Source organism: Colias croceus, chromosome 1 (genome assembly GCF_905220415.1).
Source record: "Colias croceus chromosome 1, ilColCroc2.1".
Taxonomy (NCBI): Eukaryota; Metazoa; Arthropoda; class Insecta; order Lepidoptera; family Pieridae; genus Colias; species Colias croceus.
Window position 1 is genome coordinate 9,198,566 of NC_059537.1, and position 23,957 is coordinate 9,222,522.

Consider the following 23,957-nt stretch of genomic DNA (forward strand, 5'->3'; position numbering starts at 1 on the left):
GCAAAAAGTATATTCTTCCAGGAACTCGAAGTGCGAATCGCAAGTGTTGCTATATTGAGATTTGAGAATAATCGATGTTTATATCTCTTTTTATCAAATAATTAAAAACTTCTTTCACCAATTTATATGCTACCCAGTAACGCGTAAATTTCTATAAGTCTATTAAAACGCATTGTTTGGCGATATTGAAATATTTACGTAGGTATCTCTTTGAGGTCGCCATCAAAAGGATATTGGCATCCTATTAACGGTTATTGAAGAGGAACTAACAAGTTTTTTTTGCCACGTGCCTTCAATTTTCCATCTATTTAAAACTGAAATTACTTAGCTATTGTTCGTCTTAAAAAGGAATGTAGTGTTCATACATTTTCTATTTCGTATTTAAAGAAGTGTATTGTAAAGATGCATGTTTTTGTTGATCCACAGAAAATTGTGTTCAGTTGGATATTTTTTATTTTTACTAGTAGGAAATGTTTATACTCTCTACTATAATTGCAATGTAATTATAGTCCTAAAATAGTTTAATTATAGTTCTTCTTGAAACTCAGCTAAATAATTAATATGAATGAAAATCATTCCTCGTTTCCGTATATCGAGACTCTATGAATCGTTTCTCATCCATCGCATTGCTTGAGTTATTAAGAAATAATTGAGAGTGATTGCGTTCGTCTTGATTGGTATTTGGCTTCTTTTATTGATGTGAGATGAGCCGCGACGCGATGGCGCCCTGTGTGTTCATATTGCGCATGCGTTGCTGTGCAATAGCCGTGGATCATATTCGCCGAGTCACCAAATGGAACTGTATCAAGTATCAAATCTATTTAATACGATGTTAGTAGTGTGGGAGAATTACTTGAATTTAAAGATAATATCAATCCGAAAGTCTAAGTAGGTAGGTATTCGGAACATTCTCAAAATTAAACTTTAAATATGATTAAATAAGAAATTTCTTCAGATTTTGAGTTGGGAAGTAAACTCTCAAGGAGAATGATCAAATTTTGAAAAAAAAAAATGGTTTTGACGACGAAAGTTTTTGGAAAACGCACGGTCTATATAGGTATAATTTACATTTGTAACTTTTTATAATATTTGTAGTCCAAGTATTTAAACATCAGCCAAAATATCTATATCTATAAAACTCAAAGGTGACTGATATAGTGATCTATCAACGCACAGCCCAAACCACTGGACGTATCGGGCTGAAATTTGGCATGCAGGTAGATGTCATAACGTAGGCGTCCCCTAAGAAAGGATTTTAGAAAATTCATCCCCTAAAGGGGTAAAATAGGGAATGAAAACTTGTACCATGAAAATCAATCATTTCCACGCAAGCGAAGATGCGGGCAACAGCTAGTAGGTATATAAAAAGGAATATTCAAACACCTAAGCTTTTACTCAATTCTGCCTTTTTGCCAAGAGTCCATCATGATTACAAGATGTTCATTGAAGCGTCTTTTATATTATATTATGTACCTACTATTTACGGATTGAAAAGTTCCAAGTCATAAAATATATATTTTAGGTAAAATAGATTAATGAAAAGAAACATAAGTTACGTTGTGCAAATAAATTTTCTTTTCAGCAGAAATATTCCCCCGACAGTTGAAATGATTGCATAGGTACGCCTGTAGGTTGCAGTTTTAAATTGTGTTGTTTTTATATAAAATAAACACTGAGGTACAATAAAACCCCCGTTTAAAGAGCAGCGTCTATTGTATAGGTATTTTCTGTGTAAATAGTTCAAAAGAAATGTTGTCTTTGTGAGTATAAATAATTTTTCTCGACAAAGGAATAAAAATGTAATATTTTTTTAATTGGCTCAGTATCTATAGGATTAAAAGGTGAAGGTGAGAGAGTTGAAGGTATCCGTTAAAACCTATTAAAAATTCTCATGGAAATAATTATTTAATTTAAAATTATCTGTCTGGACGTAGAAAAAATATAAGCTAGATTAAAGCTGAAAGACAGATTGATCCATTTAGACCGGATTGAGGAGCGAAAGGCCTCTCTAGCAGAATAGAAATTGCACAAAGCCTCTTAATGTAATGAAAATGCGCTAAGAAAGGGTCTTCATTAACTCGTCCTCTTAGTGGGCGGAAGGAGGGAATGCAGTTAATATAAAGTTTGCAATTTTTATCGGTGCCGAGACGGGGCGGGCTGCTGGTTTCATATTAGTTTGCCAGGATAACTGATACGATTTGTACGTTTCTTATGGTCCTACAAAAACAGATATAAGTCGGCAAGCGGGTCACGTTCGTGAAACGCCTTCGTGCCTGGAAATGTCCTCATTCGTACATAAGTTGATGACTAATGGTTCGACGTAATATTAGGTACTGTGTTTTACCCTCGGACCCGAATTTTAACATGTTTTTGTTCACTAAAAATTGTCATATTATCTCTATCCCTCGTGTCATATTGAAATTCATTGTGATTATCAAATGTATTTTTTGTAGAAGTGTGTAATCCTTTTATTGATCATGCATTGAAAATCTATTGCCCTACTTTCTCTACATATAAATAGCGAATAAACATATTTACATTTAATTAAGGAAATAACTGTTTTTATAATTAATTTGATTTATTAATAAATATCGACCACTGACAATACATAAACTTGATCTAAAGAACAATACAGAGCGCGTTTTAATATAACTTAGCTGCCTAAAATTGTAGGCTTAAGTTACTGAGGCATATATATTGGTGTCACAAAAGGGTAATGCACTAAAGCGCTTATTTCCATCAATTCCATTATAATACCTTAAAATGTCCCATATATGAATAAATACGATAGTTCATACTTTCCGCGAATTTTATGCGCCATTAACTGTTCACAGCAATGTCGTTATACAGTGACAACTCGATACGACAGAGAATTCTGACTCTTAGTATGGTTGGAATAGAATAGAAAATTCCGTCAATCTTTTTATTCAAATATGTATTCTAAGTTGTCGTATTTGCAATTTATTGACGATGAACTAGAATTTTGGCTATATGTTTTGTTAACGAATACAGCTTGGTGGTTTATCATCTCATAAACTGCACTATAACAGATACTAATTTTTATATTCTTTGACTACTTTCATGTACACAAAATTGAAATTTCATAAGACTAAAAATATTTTGTAAAATAATCTAAGCTATAAGTTTCCGTTTTCAGCTTCGATGTCTACATGAGTTTACCGGTAATAATGCTGCTGAAATGATTCATAAAAATATAAAAAATAATAAGATTTTTTTCTTTTGGCACGTTATTCAGTTGCCCCCGAGACGTTGTTCTGCTCTATTGCTCCTTTTTCGTGTTTTCATTTTTGAGGACCTTCCTTGTGCCTAAACAAAAACGTTAAAATAAATTCGCCGAATTGGTCAAGCCATTTTCAAGTTTTGTGCTTAGCAACACTTATAGATTTACTTATCGCATTGATGATAATATTTTATTTGACTTCTTTTATTTCTCAATTCAAGATCATTATACTTCTTTGTACTCTGCGAATCTTACGAACATTGGATTATTTTTGTGTAGGTAATCGATTCAATATAGAGGTAAGTAAAATAATATAATACCTCTGTTTGTGCTTTGTTCGTCTCATATTTACACTGATATTTTAGTGTCCCGCTTTTCTATGTTTTTTCAGAATGGAATAAGTATGAACTTGTATGTTAGCGTTAACATATTTTTTTATATTGTTATAATATAAAAGTTAGTGGTCATGAAATGAAATAGAAAAAAATTAAATACATGCCTAATATTTTTTGCAGTTTAACTAATTGTTATTGAAATTAATAGCAACGATTTCTTTTTAAAAAGCGTTATTTCTTTAGATAAAAATATTTCGTCTTGTACGTTGAGACTTGGCTAAGATCCTTCGTAAGCTTGGAACAAGTTCTGATTGCAGTAACTACGAATCCCGGGAACCCATAAAACTCAAAACCAATCCCGTAATATTCAAGATGAAGGTTGGTAGTAATTGCTGCCATAAAGTAAGGGTGTCCTCCGAACTCCAAACCGATATCAAATTTTAGTGCCCCTCCAAGTTTTTGGCCTTAAGCAAATGAAGGAACATTCGCTTCCCTCGTTCATTTTTAAATTTAATCTACCAGATTGCTTCTTACTATTTAATAAATTAATGTCTGGATTGCCCAAGAGAGTTGTTATCGATCTTAGAAGATTTGTTACGAATTTAGACTACGTAAATTATGTAATCAATTTAAAGGTAAGTAGTATAAATTCTGAAAATAATGCCGAATTGTACTTACAATGTTTACTATCTTATTAAAAATAAATATTACAATTTTTGTAACAGCATTTCTCGTACATAATGATGAGAACACGCATCATTATTTTTATTTTTAGTAAAGGCAAATTTTGAATAAATGCAGTGGCATACTCTACATATCTCTCATTAAAATGAGTGTTTTGTTTTCTCGACGGTTCTATTGTTTCAGAATATTTTTCGTTATATGCTGCCTTTTTACGCACGTACTTATATATCTTACATTTTGTAGTACTAATTTGTTGTTAAGCTTAACAACAATATGTATATAATTAAGAATATTATCTATATGGGATAATAAAAGTCATTCAATCGATGTTTTAATTAAAAGCACAATATAAATCTTCTAGTCCTTTTAATCCAATGAGAAGCTGTGTTCTGTATTTCCTTTAGCCCTTATTACACATTCCTGCATTCCTCCTGTCTAGGAGAGATATTATGAGCAAAGTAGAATTAATAATATTAATAGGTACTAATGAATTGAAATATTTGACATGTATCGTACGTACTGTTAATAAATTTCGGATGTTGAGAAATAATACCACAACAAAGGAAACCCTTTTCTGCAATGATAGGGAAGTAAATATCATTGTATTACTATAAAATATATACCTACATATCCCTGACCATGTTAGGTTTAAACTATTTAAGGAGAATTAAACTAATATTATCCGACGAGGTCTATGTGGATAGAAGCTGCTTTGTTAAGGGTGACAGTGTGGGATTGAAAAACAAAGCTCGGGACATGAGTTTAGCAAATTGAATCCCATTTCCAGTTTCATTTTAATCATATGTACTTACGTAGGTAATTTCATTTAATAATTCGTCGGATTATGTTTTGATATTCTCCTTTTTGCCGGCGCCGTGTTGTTCACTTCGTGAATAATCATCACTGAATTTGCTTTTTTCGGTTGAAATTGGTTCTCTTTCGAGAATTCAGCCAGCTTATTAGAGTGGTAGGACTACAGCTGCGCAAGATATTCTCTTTTGGAAATCGTACGCAGCATGAATTGGGCTGTAGTCCATCCGGGGCGGTACCACTAACCCACAGGAAACCGGCGTAAAGCTTTCTTAGCGTTTCGCATAGGTGAGTGGGTCACACCGGATGCCCAATCCCCCCCCCCCCTTCCCTTTTAAAACTATGGCAGCGGAATTTAAAGAACTATTACCCCAGGAGGGTACCAACACTGTCGGTGCTGGAGAATCCCTCCCTGAGCATCTTTGTTCAGGCTGCCCTGCGTATTCTGGGGAGGGCAAAATCCCGCTCGTTTCTAAAACCCGAGGCAACAAGAGCAAAAAGCTCAGCGCACCCCCTTCCACGCACTGCGTGAATTTCTGCAACATTAGGGGCTTACACTCGAACATCAATGCCGTCCATTACCACCTTGAGACGGTGAAGCCGGCCTTGCTCTTCTTAACCGAAACGCAGATATCTTCCCCCTCCGACACATCCTATCTGAATTACCCAGGATTTACCCTGGAGCACAATTTTATTCCTCGCGCTGGTGTCTGCGCTTTTATTCGGAATGATATCTGCTTTCGTCGCCTCGCTTGTCTTGAAGGTAGGGATCTATCCATCCTTTGGTTACGTGTGGACTGCGACGACCACCCTCGCGTCTATGCGTGCCTATACAGATCCCATAGCGGTAATGACGAAACCGACCGACTCATCGATCACATACAATTGACGGCTGACAACATGCTCAATCAGATTCCATCAGCGGAAATCGTGGTCCTTGGAGACTTCAATGCGCACCATGTAGAATGGCTCAAGTCTCGCACAACAGACCACGCGGGGAAATCTGTTTACGACCTTGCCCTTGCCTATGGTCTAACCCAACTGGTAGCATCGCCCACGCGAATTCCCGATGTTGAGGACCATACGCCTTCCCTGTTGGACCTTCTGCTGACTTCCCATCCGGATGGCTATCAGGTCACAGTTGATGCCCCTTTAGGCTCATCTGACCACTGCCTCGTACGGAGCGAAGTGCCAATCTTGCGCTTTTCACGGCTACTGAATGGTGGCCGCCGTCGCGTTTGGCACTACAAGTCAGCAGACTGGGACGAGATGCGCACCTTCTTTTCATCTTATCCCTGGGGCCGTGTTTGTTTCTCGGCAGAAGATCCTAGCACCTGTGCTGACTCTGTTGCTGATGTGATACTTCAGGGAATGGAATTGTTCATTCCAAACTCCGTTGTTCCCATCGGTGGCAAGTCCCAGCCCTGGTTTGGTCACTCTTGTAAAACGGCATCACGCCGAAAACAGGATTGTTACCAAGCCTGGGCCAATGCTCTTGTGACTAATGATCCAGACGCCCGTACTCTTAAGAGAAAACTAAACTCGGCCTCTAGGTCCTTCAAAAGAGCTATTGCAAGAGCTAAGTCTGAGCATATCGCAAAGCTTGGCGAGAAACTCGCCCGACTTCCTTCGGGAACACGAGCCTTTTGGGCACTCGCCAAAGCTGTGCAAGGAAACTTTTGTCGACCGTCATTGCCATCTCTACGCATGGAGAATGACCTGTTGGCCCACACGGCAAAGGAGAAAGCTGATCTTCTTAGCTCCCTTTTTGCCGCTAACTCGACTTTGGATGACATGGGAAAATCACCACCTACCATCCCACGGTTCGAGGGCTCTATGCCGGACATCCGATTCACCCAGAGCGCTGTGCGTAAAGCACTTTTCGCTCTAGACATCCACAAGTCGAGTGGTCCCGACGGTATTCCTCCTATTGTGTTGAAGATGTGTGCACCTGAGTTGGCGCCGGTTCTCACGCGACTTTTCCGGCACTCCTACTCCACAGGCGTCGTCCCGAATACATGGAAGACAGCTTTAGTACACCCTATCCCGAAAAAAGGCGATCGCTCGGATCCGTCCAACTATCGACCCATAGCCATCACTTCCTTGCTCTCCAAGATAATGGAAACCATTATCAATCGCCAGGTGCTAAAATATCTGGAAGAGCGCCAACTGATTAGTGACCGACAGTACGGTTTCCGTCGTGGCCGGTCAGCTGGCGATCTTCTTGTTTATTTGACTCACCGCTGGGCGTCAGCGATTGAGAGCAAGGGGGAAGGCTTAGCTGTCAGCTTGGACATAGCGAAAGCTTTCGATCGGGTATGGCACAAAGCGCTTCTTACGAAGCTTCCTTCCTATGGGCTTCCTGAGAAATTTTGCCAGTGGGTCGCCAGTTTTCTCACAGAGCGTAGCATGAGTGTCGTAGTCGACGGTTCATGCTCTGATCCTAAGCCTGTGAATGCTGGTGTCCCACAAGGCTGCGTTCTGTCTCCCACTCTGTTTCTTCTGCATATCAATGATATGCTGCTAGACGGTAGCATTCATTGCTATGCAGACGACAGTACTGGTGATGCAATATACACCGGCCACAGCAATATTTCTCAGGACCGCGTCATTGAGTGCCGGAACAACCTCGTGTCTTCAATAGAAACCTCCTTAGAAGAGGTGTCTAACTGGGGCCGACGTAACTTAGTCCAATTCAACCCCAAGAAGACACAGGTCTGCGCGTTCACCGCAAAAAAGCTTCCCTTTGTCGTAACTCCTCGTTTTCAGGGCATTCCTCTCTCTGCCACAGCTAGCATCGGTATTCTTGGTCTCGAAATCTCGAGTAGCGTACAGTTCTCCTGTCATCTGGAAGGAAAAGCCAAATTGGCTTCACAGAAACTTGGTGTCCTCTGTCGAGCGGGGCAGTATTTCACGTCGCACCACCGCCTTATGCTTTATAAGGCGCAAGTTGGCCGCACATGGAATACTGCTCCCACATCTGGGCCGGGGCACCCCAACAACACCTCCTTCCATTTGACCGTATTCAAAGGAGAGCAGTACGACTCGTTAACGAGCCAAGTCTTACCGATCGGCTTGATACTTTGGCGCTGCGAAGAGACGTCGCTTCACTGTGTGTTTTCTATCGCATCTACAATGGGGAGTGCTCTGAGGAGCTGTTTGGAACAATACCTGCCGCTGAGTTCCATCATCGTACCGCACGCCACAAACTAAAATATCACCCACACCACCTTGACTCCTGGCGATCGACGACTGCGCGCTTCAAAAGAAGCTTCTTTCCGCGCACAACGAGTTTATGGAACGAACTTCCTCATGCGGTGTTTCCAAACGGTTACGACTTAGGGACCTTCAAGAAAAGAGCGTACTCCTACCTTAAAGGCCGGCAACGCACTAATAATGTCCCTGGCATTGCTGGTGCCTATGGGCGACGCAGTGCACTTAACATCAGGTGACGCGTCTGCTCTGTTGCCTCCTCTTGTATAAAAAAAAAAAAAAAAAAAGCTGCGTACAATTTTACAACATGGCAACCCTCCCGCGACGTGACTTGCTTGACAATGGACTGCCCTGTTATTCGGTTGTCTAGGGTTGCCACCTTTCAGATTCTCAGAATAAAATTAACTAAGCATAAATACGCTTACATTATTTAATTTATTCCAAATAATTAAATCGTGTCGCTTCATTTTTTTATCTCTAAAAGGAAAATCGCATTAAATCCGTTAATATTAGAGTAAATAGAATTTAGATGTTAAAAATTTTGTAATATTTTACCTTATGATAACGTTTCACAGTGCATAGTTTTAATACAGTTTAACAACGATTTAACTAATTAATTACATAATTGTATTGAATATTTTTCTCTGAATAGGAACATTTGTGGTTGTTTTGAAGTATTGGGTACTACTGATCATTTTTTCAAGATTCTATCGGGACATTTACGAGTATTTATTCTTATTTATTGTACGATACATGTAACGCTATAATCCCATTAATATTGTCTATGATTTGTTTTACCTACAAGGATAAAAATACATGATACAAAATGCATGCATATTGGCCAAAAAAGTATCTTGTGATAGCCCTATGGGAGTCAATTGATGCAATAACAATCAATAACTTTGACTGACAGTTACATCTCTTTTCCGCAACTAAGTAAACCGTATATTTTAATTATTTGTTTAATGGAGCAATTACTATTGAATTTAATGTGAATATCGTACCGAGGGTAGCCGAGGGATTAGGTACAAAATAAAGGTAAGAATTGCATTTATCTGACAGAGGGTCGATTTTTCAATCCTTGGTTAAAATTTATCCATCCAATAAAGTATTACACGATAATATTAAAATGTCACCTGAAAACTGTAAAATGCAAGTAATTAGAATACATTTTTGAAATGGTAATTTAATACGTTATTCAACGAATAAGTTTTGACCAAGGATTGAAAAATCAGCCCAGAGTGAAATGTTCTGAATTTAAAACAGAATAATAACATAATTATGTCGCCAACAGTTCTATTTAAAAAGGATTTCAAAATTCATAAACAATTATTATATTTTTGTCTCTTTGTATTTATAATTCACAAATGGATATATATACGTACCTACATGCGACTTATTTTTATTTATTTTCACAAAATTATTTAATGTTAAGTATTCAAATGTATTGTTATTCTTTAATTTAAATTGAATTTATAAAAATACAATTATAGACAACGCGGTAAATTCTGAAATTTAATAATAAATAAGAATTAAAATGGTACGCTCGGCGAAGTTGTAAATACGATTGCCAAACAATTTTATCCAAACTTACTTTAAGATCAAAGTTATATTTCATTTAACATTATTTAATGTTCATTTTTGAACTAAAATAGAAGGTAATTCTATTACAAAATATAAAATGTTCTAACGTTATTAATTTGTAAAGGTTTCCCCGACGACAATCTGAAAATGTAACATTTATCAATATTAATTCGCAATTTATCTAAATAAAATGGCTTTTGTGTTGATATGGGAGCGAGATTTTTCTTTTTAACGTTTGTTCGGCTTCTTGTATTTAGAATTTCAATGTTATTTATAAAGCATAAGCACATAAATAAAAGTAAATAGGTATTTTTAAAATCACCTTTGTTATCAAGAAAATTGGATGATATACATGCAATACAACTCATATATATTCGAAGATTAAATAAATTTTAGCATATCTATACAAATATTATGAAGCTGAAGAGTTTGTTTGTTTATTTGAACGCGCTAATCTCAGGAACCAATGATTTGAAAAATTCTTTCGATGTTAGATATCTATTATTACGCTAAGACCAACAGGAACGGAGCAATGCGGGTGATACCGCAGAGCACAGCTAGTTTTATTATATTAATGATATTACTGCTGTCATTAGTCTGTACTATACAGATCATTTGCTTTTCTATTCTTCAATGGAGATAAATCCCGGTATTCCGATTGTAACGTCGAAGCGCTCACCACTGCGCAAATAGGTGGTCAGCCGAAAGCAAACTTATTGCAGCTTCAGCCCGCCCAGCTTAACACGAATCGATGCTGATAAATGAATATTTACACTTATGTTACACCCATATCTCTTGTTAACGATGACCCACCTGTCAAGATTTTATGTATCAAATACTAGGTACATGGTACGTATTTATTTTATGGTCCATTCCCTTTGTGTATAGCCACGAACACGACACAAACAAATGCTTATTATATTATTAGATAGCGGTCTCCTTTGTCACGTATTTCATTTGATAAATGTAAACATTTTCACAATTTACGCATTGCGTATATCGGTATATCGAATATTGGCAAATAAAATTTGATTTATCATTCATTTCAAATTCGTATAGCGGTGTCATTTCAGCGCTGATGTTTATAAATATTTCTATGTGCTCTCGAACAGTTATAATAATGCGAATAATATTTTTATTTAGGTATCGGTATGTGCATGAGTAGTTAAAAGTAACACTCCTGTTTTTTAAACACCTTTTTATTAGTATGTCGATGTGGATTTTAACAAAGTATATACAAAAAATATTTATTTAAGAAAAAATATACTTTCTGTAACAATCAGTGTAATATAAAAAAATTCGTTTTGTGAAACTAAATAAATCTAAAATTAAATAAATTATAAAAGGGAACGAATTTTATTATTCTGAGCATGGCATCATATATTATTTTTTAAGACGAAAGTTCTGAACATTTATTGCTTATTTTATCTTATAAAATTAAAAGCCAGAGGGATTATTATTTATAATTGTACTTAATCGAAAGCATAATTTATTTATGGAGGAGGAAAACTAATTTAATATTTCAAAATATATAGACACACAATTTTAATAGACTATGTACTTACTACGTAAAAAATAATACAGAGAAAATAAATATGTATATTATATTTGCTATTCTCTATATCATATGAAATATTAATATGGAGCAAGAAGCTTATCTCTAATATATAAAAATCAATGCCACTTTTCGTTGTAATTCCATAACTCGAGAACGGCTGAACCGATTTCGATAATTCTTTTTTTATTATATTCCTTGAAGTACGAGGATGGTTCTTATGTAGAGAAAACGTTAATATGTACCACGGGCGAAGCCGGGGCGGACCGCTAGTATCTTATACACTGGAGATTTCGGTATGAACATTTGACGTGTAACAAGATAAAATTAACTGCGTTAAAAACAACCGACTTCAAAAACGGAAAAGTAAAAAATAAAAAAGATTTGATATTATAAATTACTACATATTATTTAGATGTGCTATTTATTAAATAGGTTTGATGTCGGTGCACGGGCTTAATACTAAGTGCTTAGTGTTTGGCACCGACTTCAAACCTATTTAATAAATAGCACATCTAAATAATATGTAGTAATTAATAATATCAAATCTTTTTTATTTTTTACTTTTCCGTTTTTGAAGTCGGTTGTTTTTAACGCAGTTAATTTTATTTAATACTTTTTAGTGTAATTTTCAACACGAATCAAACGAGCCCAAACTCGATAAAGTTGAGTCAATATATTACTGAGTTCCTATGGCCACCTTCCGATTCCATCATCAAATCAGCTCTATGTCATGATAATGTTTCATCGCTATCCAATTTACATACGTATACAAAATTTCAGCTCAATCGGTTACCGGGAAGTGAATCAAAGTTACTTGCTACATTCCAATTAAGTCATCGAGTACAGACAAAAATGCTCATAAAATAAAAACTACTGGGCCTAGCCGAATAAAATTTTTATGGGACCAATTCGACACCATCCCGCATCGAACAAAAAAAGAATCACGTAAATCGGTTCAGAAACCTCGGAGTAATCGGTGTACATACATAAAAAAAAAATAAAAAAAAAAAATATACCGGCCGAATTGATAACCTCCTCCTTTTTTTTGAAGTCGGTTAAAAATTGTTGTGTTTTATCACTTTCACACCTAACTTGGTATTGCCACTGTTAATACGAAGTTTTCCCAAGGCTACTATGTATGCCGTAATATTCTGTGCAAAAGGTTAGTTTTTGTACATGAGTTTGTTGATAAATTGCCAACAACGGCAACAGAAGCATTGTTGGATGAGACAATTATTATTTATGCTAAATAAAATAAGTATCTGGACCAATTATTAAAAAGCGATACTCCCTGATTATGGGTAGTTACCATAATAAAATTGTAGCAACTCTCACTTTGACAATATGGCATAAGTGTCAAAAAAATATCGTCGCTTCGAATATTTAAGTTAATATTGTTGCGTATTTAATAAATATTTTCCGAATATAAATAATGTATTGCATTGTGAAAAATTGCAGAAGTGTTTGGACACCAAATTCTGGCATAGAATTTCACAGGCAAGTGTATATTTACGTTATTTACAATATTCCTCAATACTCCTGCATTTACCTGTTTAGAATCATTTCAATGGCAAAAATTGTAAAATTTTGCATCATTTTAGAAAGCAGTCATGTTAAATTTGTTATTTTCCTAATACTTTATCATTTTTCAACAAGTTTTCAATAAACAAAATTAACAAGTAAGGTAACCATGATGACGAGTTTTTATGGATAGTGAAGAGAATATATTGTAATAACAATATTATGATGAAATTTAGAACACCATTTTCAAGATTTTTACTAGTAATGAAACAACACTCGACATCGGTATTGCACTCACATGTAGTTATAAGATTGTTCGTTTTTACATTGAAATTTATACTTTTTTAACTTACCTCATATTTTTTGTTTTAGGTATTTCAGCTTTCCAAAAAGTAAAATAAAAAGAAATATATGTGCCCATCAAGGGTAAAATTACTGAGGATTACGACCCAGAAAAAAATACCTTTTAAAAAATAAACTTTGTAAAGTTAGCTGAAATTTGTGCAAGGCGTTTATTATAAACAGTTTTTCTTTGATGATTTTGGCTTGAAATTGACCCGTCGAAGCAACGCGTTTAAAAAGAAGATCTGAGTAGCTTACAATTTGGTAAACAGCATCTGATGCAAAACACAACTTTCCTCTATTTACAAAGGATGTTAATGCTATATATCGGTTCATATCCAGGCTTTATAGCCAAGAGTTATTTAAAACTATCATTCTATACCAATTAAAATTGTATGTACCTATAAAGTATGGCCAGTAATATTATAATATAATTAATACTGTTAAAAATATATGTCGTTATTATTTATAGACCATGATTTTGTTTTTTCTATTTCGAAAAATCCTGAATATACAAACCAGTGTGGTCACCCACAGAAAGAGACAAAAATAACACTGACGTCATTCAAGGTTATATTTTCTTGTGACAAGTCAATGGTCATAGTTCAATCTCCAGTGTATTAGATATAAGCTTCTTGATATGGAGCGTAACATGCACAGATAAAAAATATTGCCAATACGCACAGAAGCAAAACATTCAACACATTGTAATAATTGTAGATAAATAAAATTTATATAATTGTCAGCTTTCAGTAATAACAATGGCTGGTTCGTAACAAACAAATTTAAAAAAAGAACGACGCTCGTGCCTCACCCAATTTACATGAAATTTCCGCTGAGGATTTTTTCTTGTCTCTTTCTTGTTACGGCTTTAAATGGTAATGGGGATGGTCCGTTTCATTCACAATCATATTTAATTTTCTTTGAATTCTAATAGGTCTATTAATAGTTATTTGCTGATAATTTTTCGAGATACCTATATTGAATGATCAGCTATTTCATTGTTATGTACCATGCAACTTTCGCATCGTGTTGGTCATATTTTGGCATTGAGCCTTGTACCCTGAAATCTTGCTTAAATTTTAATGTCATAAATATTTAAAACATCAGTTGTTATTTCATATCCTTAACAACTATTCACAGTGTCTTGGTTTTTCAACGTAACCTAGGATAATTAAAGTGAAACTTTTATTACATCGTCCCAAACTTTTTGGTCTGTGTAGCGCATGTCGCGTGACGCACGATACGTACGATAATTATCGTACAAATACAATAATTTTAAAGTGAAACTTTTATTACATCGCCTCAAACTTTTTGGTCTGTGTAGCGCATGTCGCGTGTATCGCGGCAACCGAGTAGGTATTACCTACTCGGCACGCGACATGCGCTACACAAAGCAGTGTTCCGAACCGTTCGAACAATTTCATTTTACCGGGGTTTCATAAAACCACACCCTTGGATATGTCGCCATGACCTCACCTTCACCGAGTAGGCCGAGTAGGTAGACCATACCTATTACCGAGTAGACCAAGTAGACTGCACCTTCGAGTAGACCAAACCTATTACCGAGTAGACGAAGTAGACCGCTCCTTCGAGTAAACCAAACCTATTACCGAGTAGACCAATTAGACCGCACCTTCGAGTAGACCATACCTATTACCGAGTAGACCAAGTAGACCGCACCTTCGAGTAGACCAAACCTATTACCGAGTAGACCAAGTAGACCGCACCTTCACCGATTAGTCCAAGTAGACCATACCTATTACCGAGTCGACCAAGTAGACCACACCTTCGAGTAGACTAATCCTATTACCGAGTAGACCAAGTAGACCAATCCTATTATCGAATAGACCAAGTAGACCACATCAATTTCCGAGTAGACCAAGTAGACTGCACCTTCACAGAGAAGACCAAGTAGACCGCACCTTCACCGAGTAGACCAAGTAGACCGTACCTTCACCGAGTAGACCAAGTAGACCACACCAATTTCCGAGTAGACTACATCAATTTCCGAGTAGACCAAGTAGACCGCACCTTCGAGTAGACCAAACCTATTACCGAGTAGACCAAGTAGACCGCACTTTCACCGATTAGTCCAAGTAGACCAATCCTATTATCGAATAGACCAAGTAGACCACATCAATTTCCGAGTAGACCAAGTAGACCGCACCTTCACCGAGTAGACCAAGTATACCACACCAATAGACCACATCAATTTCCGAGTAGACCAAGTAGACCGCACCTTCACCGAGTAGACCAAGTATACCACACCAAATTCCGAGTAGACCAAGTATACCACACCAAATTCCGAGTAGAACAAGTAGACCGCACCTTCACAGAGAAGACCAAGTAGACCACACCAATTTCCGAGTAGTCTACATCAATTTCCGAGTAGACCAAGTAGACCGCACATTCGAGTAGACCAAACCTATTACCGAGTAGACCAAGTATACCACACCAAATTCCGAGTAGAACAAGTAGACCGCACCTTCACAGAGAAGACCAAGTAGACCGCACCTTCACCGAGTAGACCAAGTAGACCGTACCTTCACCGAGTAGACCAAGTAGACCACTCACCACACCAATTTCCGAGTAGACTACATCAATTTCCGAGTAGACCAAGTAGACCGCACATTCGAGTAGACCAAACCTATTACCGAGTAGACCAAGTAGACCGCACCTTCGAGTAGACCAAACCTATTACCGAGTAGACCAAGTAGACCGCTCCTTCGAGTAGACCAAAATAATTATCGTACAAATACGATAATTTTGTGCCTAAGTTTCACTTTTACCGTGGTTTCATAAAACCACACAACATTTTTTTAGTTAAATGTCTATAGTGTGAAAAAAGTTTCACTTTTACCGTGGTTTCATAAAACCACACAACATTTTTTTTTCATATTAACCACGTTTTGATACTTTTTAATAAATTAAAGATACTATGTAATGATAGATTGTATTTTATTTCTGTATCGTTTGCGAGTTGCTCGTCATAGAAGTTATGCTGATAGATGTTATTCACGTTAAATTTAGCTCTTTGATGGATGTTGTGTGGGAATTTGATGGACATTCGACGGAGGTTATGCTTCCCGTTCGGAATTGGCATATGCTGAAATTGCTTCTGTTCTTTATTGTTCAATCTTCGAAGTTTATCTCGGGTAACTTTATAATATACATTAATTATTAATACATATAAATCTAATAAGTATCTATGTGTCTATATCAATGATGATACTTATAGGTAATCTAAATGTCGTCATTCGTCTTTATTGTTCTCGGTTTTCCTTTGGATAATTGTTCAATTATTATGAATAGGTATAGAATTATACCCATAATCGTATCACATTTAATTTTCCACAAACTACACTTTAACAATGTAGTCTTGTTTTAACACTTCAATTGCCAAAACACTCCTACGTATAAGAAATAAGAATAGACAGCCAACAAACAAGCCTGTTATTATGTCGCGCGCGGGATTTTCCATTTGCATTCATTATAAATACGTGGCACCTCTTGGTTTAACTTAGTCAGCTCTGTGGTACGGGTTCGAGCAGTAATCATGCTATACTGAATAATCCCAGTTTCAGTACACCCTCGCTCAGCCGTAGAAATTGTACGAATTTTCTGCATCATTAACCCACGCCTACCGGGGCCGTGGGAAGATAACGAAACAGATCTTTCTCGGCTTTGTTTCATAGCTTTTGAGATAATACGGCCGTTGCAAACGGCAAGTAGCCTAGAATGTTTCGGTTGAATCGATAATTTTGGTCGGTTTATATTTTGGCATGAGATTAAGTTGGTAGATAGTCAGGCAATGCTGTTGTTGTAATTCTGAATTCGATGAAAAAATACAATCACATTAAAAACTGTTTAATACACGTACAATGTACATAAATAACAGGTAAATAAAAATCCTAAAACTGAAATAGGACACGTAATGTTTAAAAGTAAATTGCTATACTTAAATAATAATTAACCTACATTTTTCATGGACCTAGTAGTTTAAAAATTATCCATTGTTCCTTCAGTAAAATTTAGTTTTAAAGAAAGTAGGTAGCCTGGAACTAGACAATACACTTCTTGAAGAAGTTCGTTAGGTCTAGACGAACGACAAAGCTTATTTTCGACTCACGTCTTGGTTCACTTTAAGTTCCTGTCTGAAATGAACGTCCCTACTTAAGGTTCAGTTGAGAAAGCTCACCAGCATTCGTTGTTGGATATGTCTCCATTTTACAATCTCTGATAAACTTTTTCATTTGCCTCTATTATTATACAAGGCAAAATCATTACCCGAAGGCCCTAAGACCTTATTGTGTTTATCAACAAAACTAATTCATATATGCTTAACGTGTTCATAAAAATAAATAAATTTAAGTTTTATATAATAAATTTAAGTTCGAAACACAGCGAGCGTTTCAAGCGGGAGCAAGACAATTGCAATTTTTTGTCCTGCACGCACCGTAGAACGACTCATATTCGTGCACAAATTATCCATTGCGGAGTAAATATGAGTGTACGCAGATCGCCAACACGTTTAACCAGCAGTGGTGCAGTGGGTACTGCCGGTGGATCGCATCCCGATCTATCGAAGCTAAGTTCGTTTTCAACGAGTTCTACGCCAACTGATACTCAAATCACTTACAGAAAACGGAAACAACCGCTAGAACAAGATTGCAGATGTAGTGATGATATGAAGGATATTCGCTCGGAGTTGAGCCGTATTAGTACATTACTTGAAAAATATGTTTGCTCAAACGAACAAATAATAAACAAAATTCATGAAAACATTTCTGAGGTAAAAACACAAATTACCGAAATTAAATCGTCCAACGAACAATCCTTGAATTTAATTCGCCAAAATACGAATCAAATCAATGAAATTAAGTCATCAGCATGTATGATAATTACTGAACAAAACATATTGAAGAGTACTATTTCTCAATTAGAATCCCAGATCAACCAGGGTGAGAGTAAAATAAAATCACTGGAGTTAAATCTTCAATCAATAAATCAGTCATCCAATCCATCGGGTTTTACGTCTAAAAATCAACTACATATAAATGAACACTTAATCAAGGAACTACGAGACAGAAAAAGCCGCGAAAAAAATGTAATTTTTGCTGGTTTCCCAGAATCGACATCTCATCATAACTCAGAGGAGAGGATATCTAAAGACAACTACGAAATTTTAAAAATTACCTCGCTAATAAGTTCAGACCTACCGAAGCCAGTAAAGATATATAGAATTGGCAAGTATTCACCGGGGAAAAATCGTAGAATAAAGGTTTGCTATGACACAATTGAATCTGCTAAAATAATCCTACGTAACAAAAATAAACTACCCAACAATATTAAAGCTTTTAGTGATCAAACGCCAGCTCAGGAAAAATATCTTAAAAGTTTACAGGATGAACTAAACCGTCGCATTGGTGAAGGAGAAACAGATCTCACAATAAAATACGTTAACGGAATGCCTACTATAAAGAAAATTATGTCAAAAAACTAGAAATAAATTTAAAGACAAACAACCAAAATATCAACTCCTACGAAATACTAGACAGCTATGAAAATTTGCAACTCTCCCGATCCAGGCTTAGATTTATATACTTCAATGCGCGAAGCATAAGAAAAAAAGGTAAACTAGATGAAGTAAAATGTATCCTGAGCTCATTAATAAAACCTATCCACGTAATTCTAATTACTGAAACTTGGATAAATTCTGATGCGCAAGCTTCAGAATTAAATATTGATAATTACACACATTATTTTAACTACCGGACTGACGCAAGAGGAGGTGGAGTCTCAGCATACATCCACAACGATTTAAAACACAATCTTATTGAATCACGATACGAGGAAGGGAACAATTACTTATGGATAAGTTTAGAACGATGTAAAATTGATGTAGGCGTTATCTATAAACCGGGCTATACTAACTGTCAAAAATTCCTTGAAATGTATGAATCGCAATTACAACAAAGGCACAGAGCTATTATATTTGGAGATTTTAATATCGACTTGTTAACAAAAGATAAAAATACCAAACTATACAAATATACTCTTAAGTGTAATGGACATATATTACTCAATAAACTAACTAAAAAATACAGCACAAGAGACTCCTCAAAAAAATCTATCATTGACCATGTAAGTACGAACCTTCAAAATGATAATTTTCATTTCGCAATAATAAACTCATGTATTTCCGACCATAAGCACATATACGTAGAATTAAAAAAATATTTACCCCCAAAAAGTGTTAAAACTCAATATAAAGCAATTAATTACGAAAGATTATCATCCCTGTCTGACTCCATAGTTGATACTGAAATAAACAAAGATTATACAATATTAGAAAATAAAATTAAATCTATTATAGATAAAAGTAAGATTACTAAAACTAAATTTCTAAATCTGCCCCGAAAAGACTGGATAAACAAAGCAATTTTAACAGAAATTAACGAAAGAAATTTATTATGGTCTCAACTAAAAAACAACCCTAAAAATAAAAACCTTCAAATAAAATTTAACACTCAAAAAATAAAGGTAAAAAAAATTTATTCAAGACACAAAAGATTCTTACTATTACCAAGAATTTACAAGGAATATAAAAAAACCCAAGAAATTATGGACTTTAGTAAATAAATTAGCTAATAACAAAACTGTAAAATGTACTTTACCTACTAAATTACTTATAAATTCTGAATATATTACCGAGCCAAATGAAATATGCCAGATATTTAATCAATATTTTTCTACAATAGGATCTCGTCTAGCAAATTTAATACCCCTACAATATCAAACCAACTCTTCCTCAACCTTACCTAAATCACCATCAAAAAAGTACGAATTATCCACTTTTGATCCCTGTACACCTAATGAAATTTTAAAAATTATAAATAACCTTAATTCAAACTGTAGTACAGGTCTTGATGGTATTACCACAAAAGCAATTAAATGCATTAAAGAAAAGTTAAATCATACCTTAAGCGATTGTTTCAACCAAGCTATAAGTCAAGGACGTTTTCCGGATTCGTTGAAAATAGCGAAGGTAACTCCTATCTATAAGAGTGGTTCAAAATTTGAACCTGGTAACTATAGGCCAATTTCGGTGTTGCCAGTGTTGTCAAAAATATTAGAGAAAATTTTACACACGAGATTAGAAAAATATTTAGACTCATTTAATTTTATATCAGTGCGTCAATACGGTTTTAAGCCAAAAAGTAACACTCTGTCAGCGACTATAGACCTGACTACTAAAATAAAACAGAACATTGACGCAAAGAATTTAGTTTTGGGAGTATTTATTGACCTACAAAAGGCCTTCGATACCGTTTCTCACGAACTTTTAATAAAGAAATTAGCATCCATTAACATTACTGGTAAAGCACTAGACATGCTGAAATCATATTTAAAAAATCGATCACAAATCGTTAAAATAGATAACTACAATAGCATTCCCTTACCAATTACGTGTGGCATACCACAAGGTTCGATTTTAGGCCCATTGCTTTTTTTAATTTATATTAATAATTTACAAGATTTAAAACTAAATGGTCATCTAACACTTTATGCGGATGACACCTGTCTGTTTTATTTTGGTCCCTCTATACATGACATGATAAAGCAAGCACAAAATGATTTAAATAAATTAAATAAATGGTTTCAATACAATCTACTAACAATAAATATATCTAAAACGTGTTATATTAAATTCAAAGCTCAGAACAAAATTATTCCACCACACGCTCCACTTAAAATTAATGGTGTTGTATTAGAACATAAAACCCACGAGAAATACCTAGGTTTGCAAATCGACAGCTCTCTAAAATGGAATTATCACATCGACCACCTAAAAAATAAATTATCAGCACTTCTTAGATCTCTGCGTAATATCACTTCTTGCATTCCTCATAAATTACGCCACACCATCTACAACACGTTAGTCAAACCTCACCTAATGTATTTAATAGAAGTATGGGGTAGCGCTTACAAAAATAAATTAGCGCCACTACAAATTTTACAAAATAAAATTATTAAAACCATTTTTAAATATCCTTTTTTAACTTCTACAAATAAAATCTACGACGATACTAAAATAATGAATTTAAAACAATTATACTTTTATAATACGTGTATGTTCATCCACAAAGCGCTACATAAAAACATAAATACAAATATAATATTCTCAACATCAAATCGCCACTATCCTAATAGACGAGCTAGCTATCTTGCCCTCCCGAAGATCCGAACGAATTATGGAAGGCGAACGGCAACATACGAGGGAGCACGTTTCTATAACGGATTGCCAAGCAAATTAAAAAGTGTAAACTCATTCATTGTATTCAAAAAACAATTAGCGAAACACATCCTGGAAGACCACACGCTCAAACTTTGAATGCAATGAATGAGTACCTAACCTAAACTTATGTTTATAGTATGTAACTTACTCTAAATTTTTATCTAACGAATGATATTTTTTTATAAATACCTATGTTTAAAATTTAAGTTTCTCATGTAAGTGACTTTATGTCTTAATGGGAATAAATGTCTTTAAACCTTAAATAAATCTATATAAACAATAGCTAAGACGGTGAGAAGTGTTAACATATCTTCAGTCAACTATCGTAACTTTTAATCGTTATTTTTCATGCAACACATAGCATACACAACACAGAACTCTTCGTGCTTATATTTCAATAAATATAGAAACATAATATACGTTACCACAATAAAAGATAACGCGAAGTACAAGTTAAATCGCCCTAAACATCACAAGATCAAGAGCATTTCAGGGTAAGCGTTAGTAGGAGCAGTAGGAGGCTGTTTGTTCAGTAATGGCGGTTATTTTGTCACATTCGCGTCGCGTAAACGTGACGGAGCGTGCACAATAACACGACTCCTTGCAGTAATGGCCGACGCTCCTGATTTATACTTATTTCTTTATGTACAAACGTAATGGCATCTCGTATGGAATATTTCTTTTTCGGCCGTACAGGGACGCCCGCAGATTGGATTAAGTGAAGCCCACAATATTGAGATCACAGGCCGCCTGAGGTTTTTCTAGAGATGAATGTAATTGTCTCGAGGGAGGGCTGCGAACTTTGCAGGAGCGAGTTTCCTTACTGAGCTGCGCTGTGTTTGTTTAAAGTTTATAGTTTTTATAAAGCGACCAGAAAGTTTGTCATGCTAAGTTGTGATAAGATTGTGTGTACATAACATCTAATAGATGTTTTTGTACACACAACTATCTACTAGATGTTTTTTTGTACACACAATGTGTGTTTTTATGTTTGCGTCTACTATAATATAATTTTATACAATCCACTTGCTATGGTCTACATTAGTAAATACATAATATTTTACACTTGAGAAAACTATATTATTTTTACTGTGTTTGAGTAGATAGATAGATAGATAGAAATAAAATCATATTTTTAAATGTTACCAACATAAAATTTATAGCGTCGTATTTCTGAGAACAAATTATAACGGAATCGGATACTGCTTGGGGAAATAATGTTAAGCTCCGAATCATATTAATTATTTGTGAAAATCGTAACGTATTTAAATAAATGTCGAAATTGACCAACGAAGCTTATATTAAATAAGAAAATTTCGTTATACGTGGTAATACGGAGAATGTTTAGAATTATCGATCAGATACTTTCACAAATACCTCGGCAAGCCTTTAATTAAAGACCTTTCTTTGTATTGTGATCATTAACAAAGGTCTTTAAATAAATTATCGGATTTATTATATTCATAACTTTTAGTTTTCTTTATCCAGTCGGTCTCTTAAATAATAATTTGAAGTTATTAATAAAAATCTACATATAAAAAGATCTTTCACCTTACACATTAAAAGTAATCTTAAGATACATAAGATTTACGTGTGACATTCAACCAATGCGTAGGTAATAAAAAAGCTCTCTTGTAAATAAAAATCTACTCTGTTCTGTCAAAATCTTTTCTTGATTAATATTGGTTTACTTTGTTGGGTTTGCTCAAAAACGAATTATAGTAATAACTAAGAGTAATAAGTTACATGTCTATAAATATAAATAATAATGAATAGTTAGTACGTAGCCTAATTATTATTTTGTTAATTAGCTTACTACAGTAATAACATTGACGTCCACATTCGAAAATTTTTTTATCATGTTATAATAGCTAATAATTTTTTACTGTTTCATCTTGTAATGAAACATAATTTAAAAATCCTTAAGTAATTATACTTTATTGGTTTAAAAAATAAATAAAATACATTATAATTTTCGGTAACTAAACCTTTTATGTTTTTTTAGGAATATGTCTATGAGTGCACCTGAGCTCTCATATAATAATTAAAACTAAATCATTTCAGATTTAAGCCATACAACATACGAAGCCGCAAGAATATATAAACACGTAACTAAAGATCTATACATATAATAAATCTGTAGAAGGGTCAATTCTGTACATTGAAAATATTGAAAAAATAAATAGCAGGGGGTGTTACTGGATCGATACCAAACCCAAATATGTGATTAAAAAAATTTTTGTCTGTCTGTCTGTCTGTCCGTCTGTCTGTATGTGAAGACATCACGTGAAAACTAACGGTTCGATTTCGATGAAACTTGGTATAATTATACCTTATTATCCTGGGCGTAAAATAGGATACTTTTTA

The 23,957-nt window shown here is 34.9% G+C and overlaps 1 protein-coding gene across 6 annotated transcripts in view; it reads left to right on the forward strand.

Moving 5' to 3' along the window:
• Positions 1–23,957, forward strand: part of LOC123691498 (low-density lipoprotein receptor-like) — a 174,250-nt gene that overhangs the window by 23,323 nt on the left and 126,970 nt on the right. The window lies entirely within an intron of this gene.